Below are 16,656 nucleotides of genomic sequence, written 5' to 3'. Positions count from 1 at the left end.
CAGATGAAAATAAGTCTGTCATTAAACTTTAGCCCAAATAATCAATGGTGATGACAGTCTTTCTAAGATCTTGACTTAATATTTTATTTTGTCTAATAAGAATATTGCCATTTTAGCTCTATTTTAATTAGTATTTATCCAATGTAGCTATTTCCATCTAATCACTGTCAAACTTTTTGGGTTACTATTTTTAGGTCTGATGCTTGTAGATAGTATATACCTGGATTACGGGTTTTATGAAATCTGGATGTCTTTCTTGTTAAGCTGAAGAATTTAGTTCATTTACTTTTAATGTGATTAAATACATATTTGAACTCATTTCAGTTGTCTTATTTGTTGTTTTTGTTTTCTGTTGATCACACTTTTTTGTATTTGTTTCTTTCCTGATCTCTATTGAATTGATTATTGAATTTATTCTCCTCTACAGGTTTGGAGGTCAAACATTTTATTTCTGTAGAGATTATTTCTAAATTTGTAAACCAACCAAAATCTAAAGCAAATCATTATTTTTATCATTCTTTAAAATAATAGAGACTGTGGAAATTATTACTTACAGTTCTCTCTTACTCCATGCTGTTATAGTAGTTAAGTTCTGTATTTTTTTAAATAAATACCCACAAAAAATAGTTACTATTAATGTTACTGTTGTTATTTTACGAACAGTACTTACTTAGATTTCCCATTATGTTTATAAAATTCTTTAGTCACTATTTTTGTTCCTGCAAACTACATCTTCTTTCTTGGTTCAATTCTCTTCTCATTCAAATAAATTATTTAGTAGTTATTTCAGCAAGGGTCTGTGAGTGATTAGTTAGCTCAGTCTTATTTATCTGAATCAATTTTTAATTCATCCTTAGTTTTGAATTATATTTTAGCCAGTATGGGATTTTTGGGTTGATGATTTTTCTCAGGATTCTGAAAAACACATTCTGCTGGTATCTAGCATCTATTGTTGCTAATGAGAAGTTAGCTGGCTATTTAATTGTGATTTCTTTGCAAGTAATGTTATCTCTACTTCAACCCCATTACATTTTATTGGTTTTATTCTCATCAGGATGCATTGAAGTGGGAATGCGCCTGGGGTTTAGAATTATTTTTTGAGACTGAGTCTCCCTCTGCCGCCTAGGTTGGAGTGCAGTGGCACTATCTCAGCTCATTGCAACTTCCATCTCCTGGGTACAAGTGATTCTCCCTCCTCAGTCTCCCAAGTATCTAGAATTACAGACATGCACCACCATGACCGGCTTAATTTTTGTATTTTTAGTAGAGATGGGGTTTCACCATGTTGACCAGGCTGGTCTCAACCCCCTGATCTCAAGTGATCTGCCCACTTTGGCTTCCCATAATGCTGGGATTACAGACATGAGCTAGTGCGCCTGGCCTATAATTTTCCTTTAATCTGAACCTCTATGTCCTGACTGTATGCTAGGTGATTTCATCAGCACTATCTTCAAGTTCAAGAGGTTTTTCTTCACATTTACATCTAGTCTGCTCTTTAAACAGACTAAAAATTGGCTTTGGTCCTTATTTGTATTAAATTTATACTTTCACATAATTTAAAATGTCAAATAATTTTATAAATTTGTTATGAAGAACTACTCTCCCATCTCCCCCTTCCATTTCTTCCTTCCTAGAGATAACCACTCTAAGCTTTTTATTTATGAGAAGGGAGTCTTTACCTCCATGTCCCTAATAGCATGACTATATTATGTGATATTTTAGCTTTAGCCATTATCTATTTACTCCTCACTATGGAGAATAAGCTTTCAGCTGGTTTTCCTCTGTGCCCAACATACACATGCAGCCTTCTGAATTAGTTTGTAAATGACTTCCTTCTTTCTATTTTTTTTTTTTTTCTGTTCTCCCTTCCTGATATTTCTCTTATTAAGATGTAGGGCTGCCAAAACTAGTCATTTGATTATCTTGGGCTTTATTGTTTGTTTTCCTCTTATTTACCATCTCCATTTTTTTCCTTCTTTCTGGGAGATTTTCTCAGTTTTATCTTTTACTTGTAGATTGATATGGTTGGGCAGAATTGAGGGTACCCTCAATTCATCATCCTTAGTTTTTATCACTTGGGCTATTCAAATTTCCCTTGGAAGACTTATTTTCAAACTACTTCCTGGAGAGTGAAGGTTTGGATAGTAGGGTTCTGGAAACCCAGTGGGGAAGAAGTTCTGATGGCTTCTGTGTTTAGTATGCACACATTTACCTAATTCTTGTTTAGAGTACCCTCCAGTCTCAACTACAGGCACACTTCGGAGATATTGCAGGTACGATTTTAGACCACTGCAGTAGCAGATATTGCAATAAAGTGAGTCACATGAATTTTGTTTCCCAGGGCATATAAAACTTGTGTTTATACCGTAGTGTATCTATTAAGTGTGCGATAGCATTATGTCTAAAAAATGATGCATATATGTTATTTTAAAATTTTTTATTGTGAAAAAATGCTAATGATTATCTGAGCCTTTAGTGAGTCATAATCTTTTTGCAGGTGAAGCGTCTTGTCTTGATGTTGATGGCTGTTAACCGATCAGGGTGATGGCTGCTGAAGGTTGGGGTGGCTGTGGCAATTTCTTAAAATGAGACAATAATGAAGTTTGCTGCATCAATTAACTCTTTCTTTCATGAAATATTTCTCTGTAGCGTATGATGCTGTTTGATAGAATTTTGCCCACAGTGGAACTCCTTTCAGAATTGGAGTCCATTCTTTTAAAATTTACCACCGCTTTATCAACTAAGTTTATGGAACAATCTAAATCCTTTGTTGTCACTTCAACAATATTCACAGCATCTTCACCAGGAGTAGATTACATTTCAAGTGACACCTCTTTCTTTGCTCATCCATAAGAAGCAACTCCTTACCCATAAAAGTTTCGTTATGAGATTGCAGCAATTCAGTCACATATTCAGGCTCCACTTCTAATTGTTGTTCTCTTACTACTTCCATAGCATTTGCAGTTACTTCTTCCTCTAAAGTCAAACTTTAGAAGAAGTCATTTGTGAGGGTTAGAATCAACTTCTTCCAAACTCCTGTTAATGTTGATATTTTGACCTCCTCCCAGGAATCATGAATATCCTTATTGGCATGTAGAATGGTAAACCATTTCCAGAAGGTTTTCAATTTACTTTACACAGATCAATCAGAGGAATCACTATCTATGTAGCTATAGCCTTAAGAAATTTATTTCTTAGATAATAAGACAAAAAGAGTAAAAATTACTCTTTGATCCATAAGCTTCAGAATGAATGTTGTGTTAGCAGATATGAAACAAAATTAATCTCTTTGTGAATCTTCATCACAGTTCTTAGGTGACTAGATGCATTGTCAGTGAGCAGTAATATTTTGAAAGGAATGTGTTTTTTCTGAGTAGCAGGTCTCAACAGTGAGTTTAAAATATTCAGCAAACTAGGCTGTAAGCAGATATGCTATCATCCAGGCTTTGTAGCTCCATTCATACAGCCTAGGCAGAGTAGATTTAGCACAGTTCTCAGGGGCCCTCAGGTATTCATAATGACAAATGAGCATTGACTTCAACTTAGTCATCTGCTGCATTAACCTCTAACAAAAGAGCCAGTCTGTCCTTTGAAGATTTGAAACCAGACATTGACTTCTCCTCTCCAGCTACGAAAGTCCTATATTGGCCTCTTCTTCCAACAGAAGGCTGTTTTGTCTACATTGCAAATCTGTTGTTTAGTGTAGCCATTTTCATCAATTATCTTAGCTACATCTTCTGGCTAATTTGCTGCAGTTTCCACATTGGCACTGGTGCTTCATCTTGTACTTCTATGTTATGGAGACAGCATCTTTCCTAAAACCTCATGAACCAACCTCTGTAAACTTCACATTTTTCTTCTGCAGCTTTCTTACCTCTCTCAGCCTTCATGGAATTAAGAAAGTTAGGGCTTTGCTGTAGATTAGACTTTGGCTTAAGGGAATGTTGTGGCTGGTTTGATCTTCTGCCCAGAACATTAAAACTTTTTCCACATTAGAAATGAGGCTGTTTCACTTTCTTATCATTCATATGTTCAATAGAGTACCAGTTTTAATTTTCTTCGAGAACTTTTTCTTTGCCTATGCAGTTTGGCTGTTTGGCACAAGAGGCCTAGCTTTTGACATGCCTTCCTCACTAAGTGTCATCATTTCTAGCTTTTGATTTAAAGTTTAAAAAATGGGTAACTCTTCTTTTCATTTGAACACTTAGAGGCTATTATAGGGTTACTAACTGGCCTAATTTCTGCACTGCTGTTTCTCAGAGAATAAGGAGGTTTGAGAAGAGGGAGAGAGATGGAGGAACAGTGAGTCAGTGCAGCAGCTAGACACACACATTTATTGATTAGGTTGGCCATCTTATATGGGTGTCGTTTGTACTGCCCCAAAACAATAACAATAGTAACATCAAAGATCACTGATCATAGATCACCATAACAGACACAATAAGAACTTAAAAATTTAAAATGTTGTGAGAATTACCAAAATATGACACAGATAAGTGAGCTTATGCTATTAGAAAAATGGCGCCAATAAATCCACTTGACACATAGTTGCCATAAACTTTCAGTTTGTAAAAAAATAAATTAATTAATATCTGTGAGGCACAGTAAAGCGGGGTTCAATAAAATGAGGTATGCCTATATATCTGAGGTCCACACTCCAGTGACACACTCACAGACACACAGACACATCCCCATGCCTTTGCCAAGCTGACTACTACTACTAATTCTTCAAAACAGATTGAGCATCACCTCCACTGCGATGTTTTCCCTGATCTCCTCAGTAGACACCCCGATTTAGATGTGTCATAGAAGACAGGGTTTCCCTCTATCATAGCAGGTATTCCCTGCCTCTTTAATTGCCTATGAAAACATCTATTTCACTCCAGAACCAGCTGGATCCATCTTGGATTTCTGGGCTCATAGCACAATTTCTAGCATATAATATACTCCATAGGTTCATGAGTTATTAATTAATTCCTAAGGTAGCCCCATTAAGGGAGTTGCTCATGCACAGGAGCCACCCAGGAGCTGGGAAAACACCTCAGTAAACTCCACTGATGCCTTTAGCATCAACATTAGCCCTATCCCTGACTGTAAGACTCCCCAACAAGCCAGGGAACCCTAGACAAGCTTTTCCCCTCAGATGTCTTCCTCTGTCTCAGAAGTTTTCATTACTTGAAATTTGTAAATCAGGGGAAGCAATCAACCTACTTCTGAAGAGTATAATGAAATATCTATGAAAATGATTACTATTGCTTTAAAATACAATGGTGTCAGATACATGCAAAAATCAAGCTACACTACAATGAGGTTTAAGAAAACCAGGCAAGAAATAGCTACTGGATATAAGAACACATTTTATTAACTTATTTAGAGAAAAAGAGTTCAAGAGCAACAAACCATGAACAGGTGTCTGTGCTGGTAAAGAGTGAGGTAAGAGTAAAGAATGGAAAACAATTTGTGTAACTGTTTTTTTTTTTTTACACCTGCTTTAACCGTAACAGGCATAATCTTTTGGAACCTGCATAAAGCTTCAAGTGAGCAAAGGGAAACAATGGAACAATCTGATGAAGACTGACACTTCAAATGAATGAAGTCGATGTTTTCCATAGTGTAGAATTTTAAAGTCAGAAGGTTAGTTAGTCCAGTTTCCTTATCTAGGTGTAATCCATGACTATCCTTCTAGAGGGTCATTTAGAATCTAAGAAATATTCCCAAAGCTGAACACCTGGCACCTAGCTGGATCCCGTCACTGATTGATTTTGTTACCCTTGAGTCATGTGACTCACATTAACTTTACCCACTGCTCCTAGCTTTGCTTGAATATCACAGAACTCTAAACACTAGACACTAGATAGGTACATGACAAATACTCTCTCTTTGACTATTCTGAACAATTTATGAGAAACAAATTGTCACTAGTTTGAAGATGAAGGGACTGAGTCACAGAAACATTAAGGATGTTATAAAGGACTCATAGTCAACAACTGGAGAGGAGCCAATAGTGGACAGGTAGTGTGATGGAGTATTTAAGAACTTACACTCCATGTGACTGCCTGGATTCCAATCCCAGTTCCACCATGTACTAGCTATGTGACCTTAGGAAAGTTGCTCAACCTCTCTAAATCTACTTTTGAAGGCTGTTATGAGGATTAAATAGGTTAACATATGTAAAGTACTTGGAACAGTGCCTGGTACTTAATAAGCCCCATAGAAATGTTTGTTGGAGATATAAAAGGATGGCAGAACTGTGAATTGAAGCCAGGTTTATCTGGCCCCAGTGTAGAGAGACTTTTTTTTTTTTTTTTTTTTTTTTTTTTTTGAGACAGAGTGTCACTTCTTCACCCAGGCTGGAGTGCAATGGTGTGATCTCAACTCACTGCAACCTCTGCCTCTCAGGTTCAAGCAATTATCCTGCCTCAGCACCCCCAGTAGCTGGGATTACAGGCATGTGCCACCATGCCTGGCTAATTTTTGTATTTTTAGTAGAGATGGAGTTTCACTATGTTGGCCAGGCTAGTCTCGAACTCCTGACCTCAAGTGATCACCCTGCCTTGGCCTCCCAAAGTGCTGGGATTACAGGCATAAGCCACCACACCTGGCCAAGACTTTTAACTAAGACACTTCAACATGTCAATCTATCAAGTGTTTGAAGGCTGCTACACATCTCTGAAGTTTTTCTCTTCTCCATGTATTCCTCTTTCCTCAGTGGTCCTTAATATAAACTGATTGCCTGAATTTTCTACATCCTTCTGGATTTTGTTCTGACTGAAAGAGTGGGACCCAAAATTGCTACAATACTTCAGCAGATTACAATAAATATATTACCTCCCAGATTGGAGTAGAATTGTTCTTCTAATGCAGTGGTTTGTAGAAAGTAGAAGTTTCCAGGAGCATCAGCATCGCCTGGGAAATTGTGTGACATGTAAAATTCACCAGTTCCACCCTAGACTGACTGAGTCAGAAACTCTGGGGATGTGATGCAGCAATCTGTATGTTAACGAGCTCTCCAGGTGATTATAATGCAGCTCAAGTTTGAGAACCATTATTTTAATGGAGCTTAAAGCTACAGTAGGGGTTAAGGCATCTACATGCTTATCAGTGCATACTAAATTGATAATTGACAGTCTCTCAGAATTTAGGCCTCCAACATATATCTAATGCAATGTTATGGTTTTAAATCCTCTTTCAGGCCTTCTTGATTTGGACCCACCATTCCAGTCCCTCAAGATCTCTCTAAATCCACAGTCTGTAGTGGAGCATTTTGGCTCTCCTTCCCAGCTTTGTGACCCCTGAACATTTGGTAAGCATGTCACCCATATCTTCATGGTGTCCCTTACAACATCCACAGAGAGGACTGAGGCAGAGAGCCAGAGGGCCTTGGCAAATCAACCCTCTCTAGTCTGCTGTTAATCCACAAAAACATCTCATGCATATGGTTGTTCAACTTGTGAAATTTCCTAACTACTATCAGCCTGCATATCTCCACTTTATCTAAGATTTACAAAATGAAAGACTTTTTTTTTTTTGAGACGGAGTCTCGCTCTGCCGCCCAGGCTGGAGTGCAGTGGCCAGATCTCAGCTCACTGCAAGCTCCGCCTCCCGGGTTGACGCCATTCTCCTGCCTCAGCCTCCCGAGTAGCTGGGACTACAGGCGCCCGCCACCTCGCCCAGCTAGTTTTTTGTATTTTTTTAGTAGAGATGGGGTTTCACCGTGTTAGCCAGGATGGTCTTGATCTTCTGACCTCATGATCCGCCCGTCTCAGCCTCCCAAAGTGCTGGGATTATAGGCATGAAAGACTTATTTTGTTCTAAAAATAAAAGCCAGAAACAATCCTTATGATTAGAGAAGCCATGGATATTCTTCTGAGGCCTCCCTTTGTTCCTCCCTTCTTCTGCTCTTTCCTGTCCCCACAACCAGAAGAATATGGCCTGGAAGCCAGGCAGACCCTCAAAACCTTCAGACCAAAGACATGCCTCTGCTAAGAACAGTTTCTTTTCTCTTTTAGGTATTCTTAGTCTTCATAGTCCTACAGGGTAGGAAATTTTCCTTAAAAACATTTCTACAGAATTAGAAATTGAATCTCAGAAAAATTAAGCAATTTTTTCTCAGATCTTATCACCTAACTAGTGGGGACACCCATATTTATACTCCAGTCTGTCCACCAAGGTTCATACTTTGCCTGCTATGTTATATCAATACTACTGTGTCTATACATGCCAGGACAAATAAAAATGTTGAGGATCTTTGAGACCCTCTTAATCTACTCTTCATTCCAGAGAGTACTAAACTCAATTACTGATGGACAAAACAACACATATCCCAGCTACCTGAATGGCAACATCTTGAAACATCTATAGGAATCTAGCATTCAGTAACTTCTGCAAGAATCCCCTAAGGCGTGAAGACTCATCTGGCCACAATTCCTTTTGTCCTGGAGACTACTGACTCCTAAAAAGGAATGTCAACTGTGCAAGGGGCTTTTACACAAAGCCAATTATCTCCTCCTACTCTCTCTGCCAATCTTGGAAAAGTCAAGTCCTGGGCTTGTTGAAGAAGGTGATTCATCTCTGTATGGAAAGAATGCCAACACCAACTGTATAAAAGATTTCTTTCTTCACCTCCCTAACTCCTGAGGACCTGATAGTCACTTACTGCAATGTAAGTAATTATGAGCTTCCATGTTTGGCAGACAGTTGAGTAATAATGGAAGGGAACACTATTCAGACCTTCTCTCACAGACAGGTTTCAAGGGAGTCCAATCAAACTGACTGGCAGAAGATTCAATTCTTCTTGTTGAAATAAGAAACACAGGCTCTGGAGAACTTCAAGCAGTAAATCTGCACTCTTGTGCCCTTTTATTTATAAATTATAAATTTTTATAAATTCTTAATATTTATAAATTTATAAATTCTTCTATCTTCCTATCTTAGGAGACTCAAGATGAGCTTATCTGTGACTCACCATCTGCCCTATGCTCTTATATACAATCTACTTCCTTCCCGTTCTTCATGTAAACGGGCTAGCCAAAGCTTTCTGAGAAGATGGGTATTGTAATTAAGAAACAGAGTAGACAATAAGGCAAATGGTAAATTTCACAACTAAACATGTAATAGAAACTTTAGCATTTAATATGTAATAGAAAATATTGTTTATAATTTTATTCTGAGAACCTAGCATGTTTTTCTAAAAGTTTCAACTATTTTGACATATCAATTTTTAAAATATGATTAGTGATGTATTTATTCATAGTCTCAGGACTCAGAAAACCAAAAGAGACAATTAAAAAGTTCATTGTATTTCTCTAATGACCAGTGATAATGAGCTTTTTTTCATATGTTTGTTGGCCACATAAATGAGATACCATCTCACACCAGCTAGAATGGTGGTCATTAAAAAGCCAGGAAACAACAGATGCTAGAGAGGATGTCGAGAAACAGGAACGCTTTACACTGTTGGTGGGAGTGTAAATTAGTTCAACCATTGTGGAAGACAGTGTGGTGATTCCTCAACGATCTAGGACCAGAAATACCATTTGACCCAGCAATCCCATTACTGGGTATATACCCAAAGGATTATAAGTCATTCTACCGTAAAGACACATGCACACATATGTTTACTGCAGCACTATTCGCAAGAGCAAAGACTTGGAACCAACCCAAATGCCCATCAATGACAGATTGGATAAAGAAAATGTGGCACATATACACCACATATACTATGCAGCCATAAAAAAGGATGAGTTCACGTCCTTTGCAGGGACATAAATGAAGCTGGAAACCATCATTCTCATCTAACTAACACAGGAACAGAAAACCAAACACCACATGTTCTCACTCATAAGTTGGAGTGGGAACTCATAAGTGGGAAAAATGAGAACACATGGACACAGGGAGGGGAACATCATACACTGGGGCCTGTCGGGTGGTAAAGGTTTAGGGGAGGGATAGCATTAGGAGAAAAACGTAATGTAGATGACGGGTTGATGGGTGCAGCAAACCACCATGCCATGTGTATACCTATGTAACAACTGCACATTCTGCACATGTATCCCAGAACTTAAAGTATGATAAAAAATAAAAGTTCATTGTATGCTTTGTTTTATGTGGTATTACACTAAACCTGCCAATCAAGAAACACTCTTTTGTAGTCTCTTTGATTTACAAATAAATTTCCTGGTTAACTGTTAAAAATAACATTAACATATCTTCAGAGCAAGTACAGTACTCCTTCAAAAACAGGAAGCATAAAGCCAAAGGCAATTCAATGGGATACTATCCTCAAAATTTAGTCTTCCTTTGGTATGGGCACAGAGTGAAAAAATGCATGACATTTGGCCCATCATACTCTTATACTTCCTCCATAGCAGACATTACTAATCAATCACAATATTTTTTACTGCTAACCTCAGAGATCTGGCCTTGTAATACTTCCAAACACATCAGCCCTAATAGTCACCAAAATCTACTGGAGTTGGCATAAAACTATTTGCCATCCTAGGCTTTGTGATACGTCAGAATTTGTAGAATCAATGGCTACTGTTCTGGTTCAGGTTTCCTATGTAAGGAAAACAAAATCAAACAAAATACAGCTACAGCAATTCAAATACACAATCCTTCCAGCAGGGATTCTTTGATAGTTCATTTAAAAGCAAATCCTTAATTTTTCAATGGTTCAGAAGACTGCTGCAGACCACGTGTGCTACACGTAGGTAATGATGGAACTGGAAGTACAGGGAAAAGTTCAAGCCTCAAACATCATTTACAGATGGGCAGAGCTGATTCAACAGCGAGGACCTGTATCAGATTGGTGACTGCTGAAATATTTGCCTTTCTTACTAATTGAAAAGTATATATGAAATTTGTCCAATACACTGTAGGTAGGAGAATGACTTAATACGATGAACTGCACTCTTTAATTGAAAGGACATTACATCTATGATAAATCACAAAGGAAAACTACCACACTAATATGTGGCATTCTATACCTAATGTTCTAAAAACAAAATGTTCTATTTGGCATGGGCCTCAAAATTCATCATGTTCTAATTAGTCTGGAAGCCAACAGTGCTACTTTCTACAACTGTAACCATCACGCAACAAAAAGTGAGAGTCTGAAATATGAAGTAAGGATTTTTTTCAAGTGAGCAAAAAATTGCTAAAAATATATTATAACAAACACGAATAGCTATAATTTGATATTATTCAAGTTAATATTTTATTTTGTAGAATAAAAATAATTTATGAAAATCCCAATGATCAAACACAATATTGAAGAACTATAATTTACTTATTTAGAAATAAATGTAAGAAGTCGTTACAAGTGCTACCATCTGTAATATCTTCAATATACTTTCTTGTACTAATTTTCAAATTACACATACTTAATATATATACAATGTTAGAATTTTTTCTATATATTTATATAATTTGTATATGTGTGTATACATGTGTGTAATTTGAAAATTATATATATGTTAACATACATATATGTATATAATCTGAAAGGCCATGCACTAGCAAGAAGAAGACGTGACTAGTTTTGGCACAATTAAACATGATAGTTTTTTAAAAACGAGCAAAACCACACACTTTAACACTTATACCTGGGTGAGAACACCAGGTATCTCATCTTCACTATCAAGCAAATTATTTTAAAATTTCCCCCCAAACACATCATCCTTAAAGAATATAGACACCATAGATTTTTTAAAATATCTAATAACGTAAAGATTCTATATAACAGACATCCTGATTACAAAAGCTAATAAAGAAAACGTGTTCACAGTTCCTTAAAAGCATATGTAAAACGTTTAATAAAAGACTGCTTTAAAGAACTCACTCAGGTCTTTCTAAGGAATCTCTCAAGTAAACAACCATTTCAGGAAAATCTGAGGCCCTGAAGACAGGAAAGGGCCTGAGGGCACAGTTGGGAAGCTCAGAAGCAGCTGCTAGGTCCACCCAGCTGCTGCTCTTCGGGGGCAAAGGCACTTTCAGAGACGACTCATTGTCCGGCACAGATTCTGCCTGCAAGATGGAAAGCACTTCCCTGGAACTGTGTCTCAGCCTGGCATGAGCACCCTGCTGCACAAAGCACCTTGGTTTCACCTCATGGACTAACTTTCCCACAGTGGTGAAATCTGACTCTCCAAGGGTTCTCTGAGGCTTGGCTTCACCCAGATCATACTTGAAGAGCAACGTGGTTTTTCTTTCCCTCTACAGGGTGTTCATAGCTTCAGAAGGATTACTGCTACAAATGTATAAATTAACACAAACGTTTTACTATCTAAATTTAGGTACTCATTTAGGTTTGTTAATTTTGTATAATCTTTTTGAATTTTAAGGTATTGTTTCAATGGTCGCCATCTTCCCGAGGAACTGAAACAAAAAAAATTAAAATGAAAACTTAACTTCTTAAATCCGCAAAGCTAAATGAGTGTTGAAGAAATGTAAATGATTAAAATTCCAAAAAGTTAGTTGCAAGTTTGTACCATTTACGCTTCTAAAGACGTTAAAACTTAAAACCGCACTACCAGTTTGGGAACATCCTGTATCTCCCATAACCTGATGACTTTCTTTTGGATTCAAAGTTATTATTCCCTTCAAGTTAATGAATGTCCTTTGGGCAGCCTACATTTGTTGTTTTTCTCTTGATATAAGATGAGTATTTCATTAAAGCTACGGTTTTTGGGATTTTGAGAAATTCTCTGATGGAGCATTGTTTTCTAAAATTAAGAAAATAATTAAAATTCTTATTGTTTATTGCCTTGCATTTGAGACATTTTTAACGTTCCTATTTGCTATTTGGGTATCTCATTCAGGAATCTTGACTGAAGAAAATGATCTCATTATCTCAATCATGCAGACAAACATCATCAAATGTGTGCATTTGAACACTGAACAATATATATATATATAAAGAAACATTGGGTATTTATGGTAGTGGTTTTCAAGATTTTTTTTTTTTTTTTTTTTTTTTTTTTTTTACTGTGACTTCAGTCAGAATTCCATTTTGCAATCATGATCCAGGACATACATATAAGGGGCATGTGTGTGTGTATGTGTGTGTGTGTGCGCGCACTTTCACATTTTTTGAATGAAACAAATGTTTCAAATACATTTGATATACTCTAAAACTTTTCTATTTTAGTCTGTTTTACTTAAAACTTTTGTTGATTGTGACTTAATGTGTTAACTCAAGGCCCACTAATGTGTTGGCAGTTAAGTTTGTAAAACAATAAACCAAGTGTAATGGGTTAGTCAATATACAACAGGGTTACCACATTAATCTTTTTATAGTTTATTTTCTGCATTTTTAAAACTTAATTAGAAGCAGAAAAGTAGGAGAACAAAAGTACTTCTCAAACTCCAAAGTGAATCCAAACTCTAGTGCATATGAATCTCCTGGGGACTTTGTTTAAAGGCAGATTCAGGGTTCAGCAGGTCTGGGCTGGGGCTCTAGATTCTGTATTTCTAATCAGCTCTTGGTGATGTGTATACTGCAGGTCTGGGAGCAGCACACTCTTGAGAAATGAGGATATGGAAGTCAGTCTGAGGACATTGAGAGGAACAGACCTAACAGAAACACAGAAATAACTGCATGGGACATTCCACTACTTTGTAGCTAATGCTGCCAAAACAAGGGTCCTAACACGGGATATGTACAGCACACACAAGGCAGCAAAAGAAGGCAACATCCGGTCAGTAGATCTCTCAGTGACATCGGCACCATCATAGTCTTCTTCTCTGTGATCTTTATCCAATTGTCTTTCTCCATAACCTACACCCGTCCAAAAAAGTACAAGCAATGCAATCCTGTTTCTGATTGCTTGGAAGCTACTTAGGAGTGAATTATCTGAATATGTGGACAGCTACTAGATCAGGCAAAGCGGAAACAGGTTACAGAAAACTAGCAAAAGAGGATCCAAACCAAGAATGTGGAATATGTATTAACATTTTATTTAAGGAACTTAAACTGTGAAATTCACTTGTCAAAATGGTCTGTGTTCCTAAAAATATATCTTAATGTGAAGAAGTAAATCCTATCATTCAAAGCATCATTTCATAATTCTAAATGATATAGTTAGAATTACCAAACTAGGAAATGTTGAGCCAGTCATTGTAACTGTTTCTGGTACAATACTGGGTTTTTGTACTTTCAGTCTCCAGATTTTGGGGTATGCATATATTGATTAAATAAAAATATTTTTAGTTTTGAGGAAGCTTTCTTTTATGTCATCATGTTTTGTATGTATCTGGAGGGGCAGGGAATATGTTGTCCACTACTGCACCCAAGCATGCATCTGGCACATATTTGGTGCTGAATAAATATTTTATAACAAAAGAAGGAACGGATGAACATAATTTTAAAAATAACATGTTACATCTTACTATATACTTTATTAGCTAATTTGCCATAACAATATTCGCTTTATTGTACTGAGCAGAAACCTTTAAAAAGGAGGCAGAGGTGAAAACTGGAATTCTCCAAATTAGAGTTGTTCACAATGCAGATGGGGAAAAAAGTCAGGAATAGAAAAAAGAGAGGAGAGAGAGGAAAAGAGGGGAGAAGGACAGGAGGAGGCAGTGAGAGAGAGAGTGCAAGTGTAGGTCAATGATTCCTGATTTCTGGGTGGAGAATACTGGCCTATGGAGCAGGAGGTGTGTCAGAATCAACTGGAGAAAATGTTCCAATTTTCCGGATTTGGAAATATCTCCCCCAACACCATGAGGACGAAGATCATCAGGATGAAAGAGCAGCTATAACTGATGAAAAGCTTAGCGGGTGGGGAGAGATTAAGCCTTAGAACTAAAGTCTAAACAGTGGTTTCCAACAGGGATAATTTTGCCCCCAAGAGGATACTAGGCAATGTCTAGAGAAATTTTTGATTGTCCTAACTGTGGCAGGGGATGGGGGGAGCAGTGCTAATGAGAGCCAGTAAGAAGCAAGAGTTGCTGCTAAATATCCTATAATCAGGCCGGGCGTAGTGGCTCACACCTGTAAGCCCAGCACTTTGGGAGGCCAAGGTGGACGGATCATGAGCTCAGGAGATAGAGACCATCCTGGCTAACACGGTGAAACCCCATCTCTACTAAAAATACAAAAAAAATTAGCCAGGCATGGTGGCAGGCTTCTGTAGTCCCAGCTACTCAGGAGGCTGAGGCAGGAGAATGGCGTGAATCCAGGAGGCGGAGCTTGCAGTGAGCTGAGATCGCGCCACTGCACTCCAGCCTGGGCGACAGAGCAAGACTCCATCTCAAAAAAAAGAAAAAGAAAAAGAAAAAAAATCCTAAAATATCCTATAATGCACATGGCAGCTCCCCCGTCCCCAACAAATTATGTGCTCTAAAATGTCAACAGTTCTGAGGCTGAGAAACTTTGCTCCAGGAGAACAAGGGGCATGGTAAAGACAAGAACAGAAGCTATTAGGAGAGAGAGCATGCACTCACCATGACCAGTAAGCTGTCTCAGGTAGAAAGTAAGGTCATAGAGAATGAAGACAGTATGGAAGGAAGATGATGGGGCTGAGGAAGGCAGTGGGAGATCTGGCTGTGACTCCTGTTTCAAGGGATCCCTCTTTAGTAGATCCCAAATCACCTGCTGGGGTGGTCAGCTTAGTGTTCCAGCTAAAAGCAGTCCTCCCCTCGTGAGAACCATGCAAAAGTCTAAATGAGGCCAACAATCCTCAGGTGGAAGTGGGGGTTACAGGCTGCCCTGCTGGTAGATGCTGCTGGTGCCTTGACTATAATCCCATGGCACCAGTTCAGTGTCCACGACCTTGTCTTCTGACTGCCAACACCTGCATTCCTTTGCCTGGAGGATTGCTCCTGGCCGCCCAAGTGATAGTCCTGAAATGACACGGAATCATTTGCCTCTGGAGGCAGTCCCCAACAAATGCCTGACAGATTTCGGTGAATAAATACCTACTCCCTTGCCTCTAGGATGGGTCAACCATGAGACAAGCATCCCATGCAGTATTAAGAGTCCCCCAATGTGACTAAGCTCCAGGTGCCTACAGTGCTTAACTGATTTGATAACGCCCACTTTACCGGCTGCTGTCCCTTCCTGGCTCTTCCTCAATTTCCTACCGGTACTTTGTTTACCTCTCCCTAAAAATCACTTGCACTTGAATTTTCATCTCAGAGTTTGCTTTTGGAGAGCCCAAACTGATGGCCAGTCTTTTGAAAGAATATTGGACTGGAAAGCATGTGATCCTCGGGTTCCTCTGATGTAAGAGCTCTCTGGGTCAACAGTATCCCTTCCCTTAGGAGGGGCCTCAGGATTACTAGAGACTGGCCAATTTTTCCATCCCCAAAGTCCTGGGCACAGAATCCTCAGAGGACCCACTTCTTTCAGACCATTAGAAATACAACTTCGGGAACATTTCATTCTCTCCCATTGTCAGAAGAAGCAAAACCACATATTTTGCTGAAGGATGGCAGGGATCAAATGACTCTGGAGCACAAACATATTCCTTATTAGGGCCAATGCCACTAAAGTCAAACTTGTACAAGAACTCTAATGAGTAACAACGCTTGACTCCAAGAAGAGACTCTTACTGTAATTCTCAGAAGGGGTAAAGAGGAAGAGTGACAACTGCCATGGGTCAAATGAAACTTGAACCAATTGCTGGTGGGGATTTAAAAATCACAAAA

General features: G+C 38.2%; 1 protein-coding gene across 17 annotated transcripts in view; it reads right to left on the bottom strand.

The window, feature by feature from the left end:
• THRB (thyroid hormone receptor beta) overlaps positions 1-16,656 on the bottom strand; it is a 370,384-nt gene that overhangs the window by 338,443 nt on the left and 15,285 nt on the right. The gene's annotated exons all lie outside the window — the stretch shown is intronic.

This window comes from Piliocolobus tephrosceles, chromosome 2 (assembly GCF_002776525.5).
Source record: "Piliocolobus tephrosceles isolate RC106 chromosome 2, ASM277652v3, whole genome shotgun sequence".
In the NCBI taxonomy this organism is placed as follows: domain Eukaryota; kingdom Metazoa; phylum Chordata; class Mammalia; order Primates; family Cercopithecidae; genus Piliocolobus; species Piliocolobus tephrosceles.
The sequence above is the reverse complement of the archived record's forward strand: the minus strand, read 5'-3'. Positions and strand labels throughout refer to the sequence as shown.